The sequence below is a fragment of the Corvus cornix genome, chromosome 3 (assembly GCF_000738735.6).
Source record: "Corvus cornix cornix isolate S_Up_H32 chromosome 3, ASM73873v5, whole genome shotgun sequence".
Classification (NCBI taxonomy): domain Eukaryota; kingdom Metazoa; phylum Chordata; class Aves; order Passeriformes; family Corvidae; genus Corvus; species Corvus cornix.
The window spans coordinates 59,207,364-59,215,989 of record NC_047056.1 but is presented as its reverse complement, the minus strand read 5'-3'; positions in this window follow the sequence as shown (position 1 = coordinate 59,215,989).

Sequence of the window (8,626 nt, the reverse complement as noted above, 5' to 3'; positions counted from 1 at the left end):
CTTCAATACTAGAAAGCAGTGGAAGCAGCGATTATGAGAAGCACAGCTGCAGAGATACAGGACACAACTGCAAACAGCTTCTAGAACATGTTTTATTTGCTTCTTTGCTTGAGCAGAAGACCACCATACACTCAATGGCCTACAATCACCAGCCAGTCAGTCAGACACAACTCTCCTAGGCAGAATGAGGGAGGATACACAGCCTGCAGATTTTTCAGTGGGTTGGAAGATAAGAGGAACGGAGTATCTGGGTGGGAAGAGATGTGAGGAGGTGAGTCTGTTCCACCTAGAGTGATTAAGGAGCCAGTTTTGTTGCCATTGCAACATCACTTACAAAAAACACAAGCCCAATCCCTAATGAGCTTATCTTTAGAAATAAGAGAAAGCCTTTCTTGCCTCAGAGTACTTGTTATGTACTCAGAATGTGCTGTTCTCTTTCCAAAAGCTTTTCATCTTAAAGTGAGTTTTCGCCAACCGGTCTGAGACAGGGCTCTGTGAAACAGCATGGCAAAAGAACAAGGCTGAATGCCATTCAACTTTAATAAGTCATGGGAGAAGATATTGTTTAGCCTTGCAGAGTTTATACTCCCAGATTTATAACTGAAAGTAATTAAAAGGAAGCAAGCCATCTTGGACCTGCCTATGCTCCAGCTCTTACAGGGCCCAGTGTCTCGCATCTGGCATGGCTCAAGGGCCTGTGTCTTTTTTGAAAGGGAAGGGACTAATTGGGTTGGCTGCTCCTTGCTAGTGGTGCAGGCAGCTCTGTGGGCAGTGGAGAGAGTTCATGGGGTCTCCAGGCTGGCTAGGGAAAAAAAACTTTGCTAAACTTTTCCCTTCTAACAAAGCAGACTTTTTGGTCTGTTGCCATCACAGCGACTCCAATATTTGGGACCCTTGTGCAAAGCTTTGGATCCCGAAGATCTGGGTTGGGGAGTGAGTGGACATGCAAAGTCACAGCAGATCTGGGGTCCCATGCTGCCTCTGGGAGGTAGGTGGGACCAGAAGCTGGGAGCAGGGTCTCCCACAGAGGTGGCAGATCTCCCTAGGAGTCTGGTCTGGCCTATAAAATGTACTAGGCAGGATCCTAGAGTTCTAGTCTTCATATGACCCAATCTCTATATTCCACTGCATAGTCATTCAGGCCTTCTCAAAGGCGTGTGCTGTCTTTGTCACCCACTGTTTGAGCTCTCCATATGATTACAAGTGTACCTATAACCACCAGACCTGAATATTCATAATCAGCTTTGCTTTTTTCTTTTTTCATTTTAATGGGATAAAAGTTGTAGGGAAAACTTGTGTCATCTGAGAAAGGTTTTTTTTCAGTCATTTTGACTGAAAAAGCCTGGGGCAGCACACACTATGCACTGTTATCTAGATTTTAGCAAATTCAGAGACAAATACAAATGACTCCCATTGTTCAAGAGCTGTTCTATAGCTGAGCATATGTGCTAATGCACGGTGGAAAAAATGCTATCAAAAGTGCCCAGAGTCTAGAGCAGTTTAAATACAGCAATGGCAACAGCCTGGCTGCTGATGCATAGTCCCACCTGTTGTCTTCTGGGGTCTGGATATCAGCAAAACACTTGGGCTCAGAGCCACAACTCGAACTGATGGTATCAGAGCAGAGGATGATTTATTTTTGTTAAGTCCTGAACGTTGATTTGCACAATTATTTAAATATGTTAAGTACTACTTCTCTGGAGGCATGCTAGTTTCCTTTTGGCAAATTTGGGGCAATAATTAGGAACTGTGGCAAAACTACTTGAAATTCAGAAGGACCACAGAGACAAAATAGGTCTAAAATAAAAGAGAAGAATACAGCATCAAAAGAAAGAAAGGCTGTCAGTGGTTCATAAGGAGAAAAAGGAAAACCAGGTAGTTTCACCATGACAGAAAAAAGTATCTACTAGGCATTAGCTATTCTTCAGGAAAGAAAGAAAATAAATGATAGAATGAAAGGAAGTACTGACACTTAAAATGGAGACTTTAGTCACGATGATGGAAACTTTCTTGCTAGGGTATAGATCATTGAAGCATTAGTCTACTAAACTTCTGGCTGAGACCAGTGGACATGATGGTTACTGCCTTTGCCAGTCAGAACAGAGAAAGGGTTAAGCTGTACTGTGGAGGCCATTTGTCACAGAGGATCCACCACCAGCAAGAGTTTATGACTTTGGCTGGCATATCCTTTCCCAAGCACCGCTGCCGGCTCTGTCTGCATGCTCTGCAGCAGACGGGATTGATGATGAGCAGATACTCAACAACAAAAGGAACAAAATGAATACTTCTGCCTCCTTCAGGTCCACTGAAAGCAGTTCACAGTCTTGCTCCTTGCTCAGAGTATTTCAGAAAGCCTCTTCACTGTCCTCCTACAATAAGGATCCAAACAACCTAACCACAATGATACATCATGAATAACTTTACCGAAGGTCATAGAACATTTAACCCTCCATATACATAATTTAAACCAGTTTACTGGATTGGATAGTCTATCTCTGATCTAACAAGCTCTTTCAGATGGCAAAATGGAGGTTTTGAATGCAAAGTCCCCACTGGGAATGATCCTGGGAATATGGCCACAAATCATATCTAGGAATTTTCTGGGGATGCTGGCTGCCAGAGACCTAAAGCATACCTGGGAGCCCTCTAACAGGGAACTGTAGAGACAATTGCATTCCAGAGCTTAGGACTAGTTCTGGGCACCATGTAATTTACTAACACAGACACAGCCTCATTGTGTAAAGTGGTTTACTCCAGGGAGATTTTCAACTCCAGCATCTGGATATGTTTTCCTTTGCCCCCCAACCATCTTTTGAAGTGAGAGAAAGGCAATCTCATGCTCTGGGAAGGAGACTTGGATACACAAGTGAGAAGGGTGACTGACTATCCAGACAACTGTGGGACCAGAGTGCTCTGGCACACATTTCATCATTGGTTACAGTCACTCTTATAAGGTATTTTTTCATTTGTGGCAGTCCTAGACCTACTTAGTGTTTGTGACAGCAGGTCTTAGTCTGCATCTATCTTTCTTCTGACCCTTTTCTATGGAAAATGACTATGTTTACCCTTGAATTCCTTCCAGTGCACTATCTGGGCATGAACAGTTCTGTAATTAAACCAAACTATTTCAGCTCACAGGAATAACTGAGTGCAATTTATCTGAAAGGAATGGTATATATGATCCCAATGGAAGCCTGGAAAGACTTTATCACAGCTTAAGTAGAGAGGCCTAGAATAGACTCATGAGGTGTAAGAGCTTTCCTATATTATTTTCATTGCACTTGCTTAAAAATACCCTGTATGGAAACAAAAAAAATTGTATTATTAATTGCACATTGGGCAAACACTTGAGAGTTATATCTTGAGCCCAGCAATGTGGCTACTGCTCAGGCTGAGAGCTTCAGAGTTCATCAGAACTGCTCAAGTGATAGAAAGTAGAGGTTCATCTTCTCCCATTGCATTCATAATGTGCTTCACACTACTAGAGACTTTAATGGTGTTAAAAGAGGTCAGAAGGGGTTTTGAATCTCAGGACATCTGTCTGTCAAGACCCACTTCTGGGGTCATGACCCCACTTTCAATTATTACTGGCAAGCTTGTGCATAAAAGTAAGGTTGTGACCTTTGTTTATGAACTAGTGGCTTAAAATAAGCTCTAGGGAGAGGGAATAAAAAAACATTTGCAAAGCAGTGTATACTTGGAATGCATGTCAAGTGTAGGGTACTTTCCAAAGAGACAAGACTAGGGTGAGGTCATGCAAACATGCAATGCTTTGTATTTCTGTTTAGGTCATTCTTTTTCTCTATAAAAAGGGAAGAGCTAACCATTCTTGAGATGAAGAGAAATATAGCAGCTGCAGGGTTCTGTTTATTAGGTAATTTAGATCTCTGTCCTGCATTTGAATCATCAAAGTGCTGGAGTTACACACCTAGAAGTATATAGTAAAATTTTCCATTGGAAACTGGGGGTTCACTTGTTGGAAATCAGGATAGAGTATATGCTACAGCAGATTAAGGTATTAGCCAGTCAGAGGATGACTGTGAAACACAGACAGGACCAGTCCTGAACAAGTCACACATCATCCTAAGATTTATCAGATATGATGTCTTCAGCATAGTCTGGAGATGAGTCCAAAGCATCACTGGGAATTTAACCTCTAGTTAAATACATTTTCTAATACATTTTCTCCAGCAAAGTGAATTTAAACAAAACATGCAGAGAGGACGATTGAATGGTCAGGGGATGAGAGTTCTCTCTTGCAAGGTAGGGACTGAGAAGGACAGGGAAAGAAAGCATGGGTTGCACTCCCTAAGTACATTGGTGAGTAAAGGAAAGCAGGGGAAGGAACTCTCTGAGCTTAAAGACCATGTTGCACAGATTTTTTTTTTTTTTTAATATGACTATGAATCACCCTGAGTTTCAAACTGAAAGAACTGGCAGTACTGCAAAGTTTTAGCAGAGTATAATGAGTCTGGGGCAAAGAACCTAACTTGTTTTAAGACACAGCTTGCTGAATGGAATTGTGTAGGAAGATGTATGCAGTATCAGGAGAAAGGGACCAACTATACAGACATTAAACAGGTGATATTCTTAGTCCTCAGGAACAAGAAGAATATGATTATCCTGTACACTACATTAATTAGTGTGCCCAAAACTGTCCTTAGCCTGACACTGGAACACTTACAGAAAACTAAGGTGGAGTTAGGTCTGCTGCTCTACAACAGATTTTATGATGAAGAGGGTTGTTTTACTGATATGTAGCCAACATTGTGCATTGCTCAGTGTCACATTATCACTTGCAGTTATATGCAATTTGTCTAACTCTATGGTGTTTACCACTTCTAAATGTGGGTAGTCAGTCATAATAGCATTCTTATACTGTTAAGCAGTGTCTTCCTGCCTCATTTGGTCATTTCATTTTATGTGAAACAAATGAGATTTTCCTCAGTTCTTAACTATTTTAATTCCATGTATTCTTTTCATGATAAATTAACCTATTTTTACTGAGAAGTTTACATAAATTTCCAAGTAAATGCTTATTCCTTTTCCTCCATCTATGATTCAGGTGGAAACTTTATAAGAATTACAGAAGGGATTAAAGGGTGACAATTGCTGCAGTCTGCCTTGTACAATTTACTGACTTTTCAAACCAGCTTTATTCTGGTGAAAAGAAAGACAATTCATACTCTGATTCTTTGTAGAGAGTGCAAGCCTGTTGTTCATACAGTTCAATTATGCAACAGAGAGCAGGCAACATTCTTAATCTTCCAACAATCCACAACTGTATTGAAGCTCAGGTCCTGATTGGAGTCTGATCACTGGCACTCCAGCCCATTAGCTTCTTCTTCTTTTTTTTTTTAATAAAATCAATAAAGGAAGCTCTTCCAGACACAGGGCAGAGAAGATTCCCCTGGAGTGGGAATACATCACATAGAGAGGTGATAGAATTGCAGTGTCCTTTCTTCCAATCATGGGAAACCATCCCTGATCACCAAGATCTGTCAAAGGCAAGTACCCTTGCAGTGACTTTGCATAGCTCCCCCAGCATTCATGAGTGTATTCCATTAGGTGCCGTGGAGTTACGCTTGTCCAGTTTGTTTAGAAGCTCCCTGATTTGATCCTCATGCTCCAAGGGTAAGTCTTCCTTGCGGTAGACTTTCCCACTGATCTCAGGAGCCTGGGATTCCTGTTTCTACCAGTAAAGACCAAAGTGAAGAAGACCTGAACACCATGTCCTCTTCTGTGTCTTTCAGCAAAGGACAGCTGTCCTATTCAGCAGCAGGCCCACATTTTCTATAGCTTTTTCTTGTTGCCTTCATGTCTCTCACCAGAATCAACTTCAAGTGGGCTTTGGCTTTCCAAATTCCATCTCTGAACAATAGAGCAATGTCTTTGTGTTCCTTCTGTGTCACCTCTCCCTGCCTTGACCTCTTTTATGCACCCTTTTTATATTTGAGGTTGATCAGGATATTCTTGTTCATCTATTCGGGCCTCCTGTCCCCTTTCATGGGGTCTTTCATTTCAGAATGGGCTGTTCCTGAGATTGGAGAGGAGATCATCCTGGAAAACCAGTATGAAGCACCAGCGCAGTTGAAGAAAACCAGTGAGAAGCACCACGGAGAAGAAGGAAGCCAACAAACATGGAGCAATAGGCAGCAGCTGTTATGAACACAATCCAGCTTCCAGGACCACCCACTGCTTCACTGCAGGAGCTGGGGCAGACTGAGTGTATCCTGCAACAAGAATAAGGGAAATTGAGGCTAAAAATTAAGGAGGATAGGTGTTTGACTTAGGGTGAGCCTGAGGAAGGAGAAGAAAAAATATTTAGTTGAGTGTTTAATTGTTCCTATTATCTGTTTTTTCTGATATCTGGATTAGTGATAAAAAATTTCTGCTAACCGGTAATTAATTAAACTGAGTAAAAATTGCCCAGTTTTTGCCTTTGGTGCAAGTGCAATAGCCAAATCTTCATTTAATGTCATCATGGACACCCTTTGGCATATTCTGCTTTGGTAAAATGGAGATGCATTAAACTGCAGGTAAACGCAGATTAAGACTCTCTACCCTGTATAAGTATTCTGAAGAGGGTTTTACTATGTATTAGGGGAAAGCCAGTTGAGCTCTCCCCTAACATATACAAACCTAAAGCAAGCTTTGACTACATTAATACTATTCTGACCTGAAGTTGATTAATGCAACCAGCTGATATGCTGGTTTGAATTTACTCCTGCACGTCTGTAATTGCTCAGCTTCCAAACTACATCTGGTTTATATCTGTTTCAGAGCCATGGAGCAGACACACAAAAGGCTGCACCCATCTCTAGCTATTTCCTATTTCTTCGTGTGTTTAAAAAGAAGCAAATTCTGAAATTGAATAAACAGCAACAAAAGCAAAGAAGCAGTGTGAGTCTTTCTTCTAATAATGTTTCAGAAACTTATTTTATGAGATTCATAACAAGCTTAAGAACTTGGAAAGGCCATCACTGGTCAGAGGACCCTCTACTACGTGGGCAAGAAGAGATGCATGTAAGACATCCAGATATATTAAAGAGAGTATTCTGTCAGATCTTCACTAATAAAGGACTAGATAGCATGTCCATGTCAACATGTTGTACTGTCAGAGAGTATTAATTCTCTGCTTAGCATCCTATACATATGAAAGTGGGAACTGGAGTGGCAACAGCTTTAGGGGTAGGTCAACCTATTTTTCCCCTTTTGGAGCAGTCATTTAGCAACCCAGGAACACCCCTGTTCCCTTTGGCTGGTTCTCTTGCATCTCTGGCTTTTTTCTCCCCAGGTGCGAGGCAGGATGAGAACTTGCTGAGTTGGTTTTGAAAATGTAAAATGTGAAGAAAGGGAAATTAGACCTTGGCTGTGGTTTAAATTGAAATGGAGATCAATGTCCAGCACTTTCATGCATAATGGGTGTGTACACATTTTGGGAGCAGTTCTGTAAGCTTGATATAAGTCAGTCTGCTTGCGTAATTCTACCATACCTTGTCCAGATTCCCATCTGCAGCTATGTTTATTTTAGAAAATGTTTCTTCTAGTATTAAAAAAAAATCAAAATAAAAATTTTGTTGTTCTAGCACAGTTCACAGTAAAATCAGGATTAGAATTCTGCTTCTTAGAAACAAAGGTCTGCTAGCTGCTGCACTGACTAAGCTACTTTATCCCTTGTTACTCTCTGAACTCTGAAGTGGACCCAGAGTTTTACTTACTACCACAAAGCAGTGTGTGAAAAGAAAGGCACTGTAGAAGGGTGGGTGGCTTCTAGAGTGATTAAGTGACTTCTGATTACAAATGCAGGTGGGAATGATGTCCCAATGGGTGCTTCTAATCTTCATGCTGAGGCTGCTGCACAGACCCATGGCTCCTACTAGAAGTAGGAGAAGATCTGCTAGATGCAGCTTCAGCATATACGGTGAAGAACATTTCTTGTTGCCATCTATCTTGTTTGTAGGTGGGACAGTTATCTGTGATTGAGAGATCCTTTTTCACTTAATAATCCTTTCCTCTACAATTGCATTGAATTTGAAACCAGAACAGTTTTTTACAGTTGCTGTTGAGACCCAGAAAGAGTTCTGTGGTATTACAAGAAGAAAACAGATCTCCAACATTATTTGTTTTAATGTATAAGGTGATGGATTGCTATAGCAACTGACTCAGGAAGCACTGAAAATGATGGAGTAATCTAGAAAATACTATACTAATGGCCTGTTTTACAGAACCCTGAGCAATGGTGAGTATTACTTTGTCCTGGATACTCCATTCATAGCAAATATGTTATTGTAGTAAGTTTCCTTCTGGAAAGCTTTGTCTTGTGAGAAGATGTCTGCCAAACTTGCCTGAAGACAAGGTCTGACCTGTGTGTTCTCAAAGTTTATAGTGTCAGAGGATACAAGTCTTTCAAATACATTGGTTTTACCCTGCCAGAACAAGCTGAGAAATATCACTGTAAAAATAGTGCTGTCTTTTGGCTCTGTGCAGGCTTTAGGTAAGATATTCCTAAAACTTAAAATAATTAATAAATTTTAAAATTATTCTGCAGAAACAAACTGCAAAACTGAAAAGGACTATCATTATTTTCAGTTTTTAGTCATCTTTACTCCTTTTAAGGTGAAAT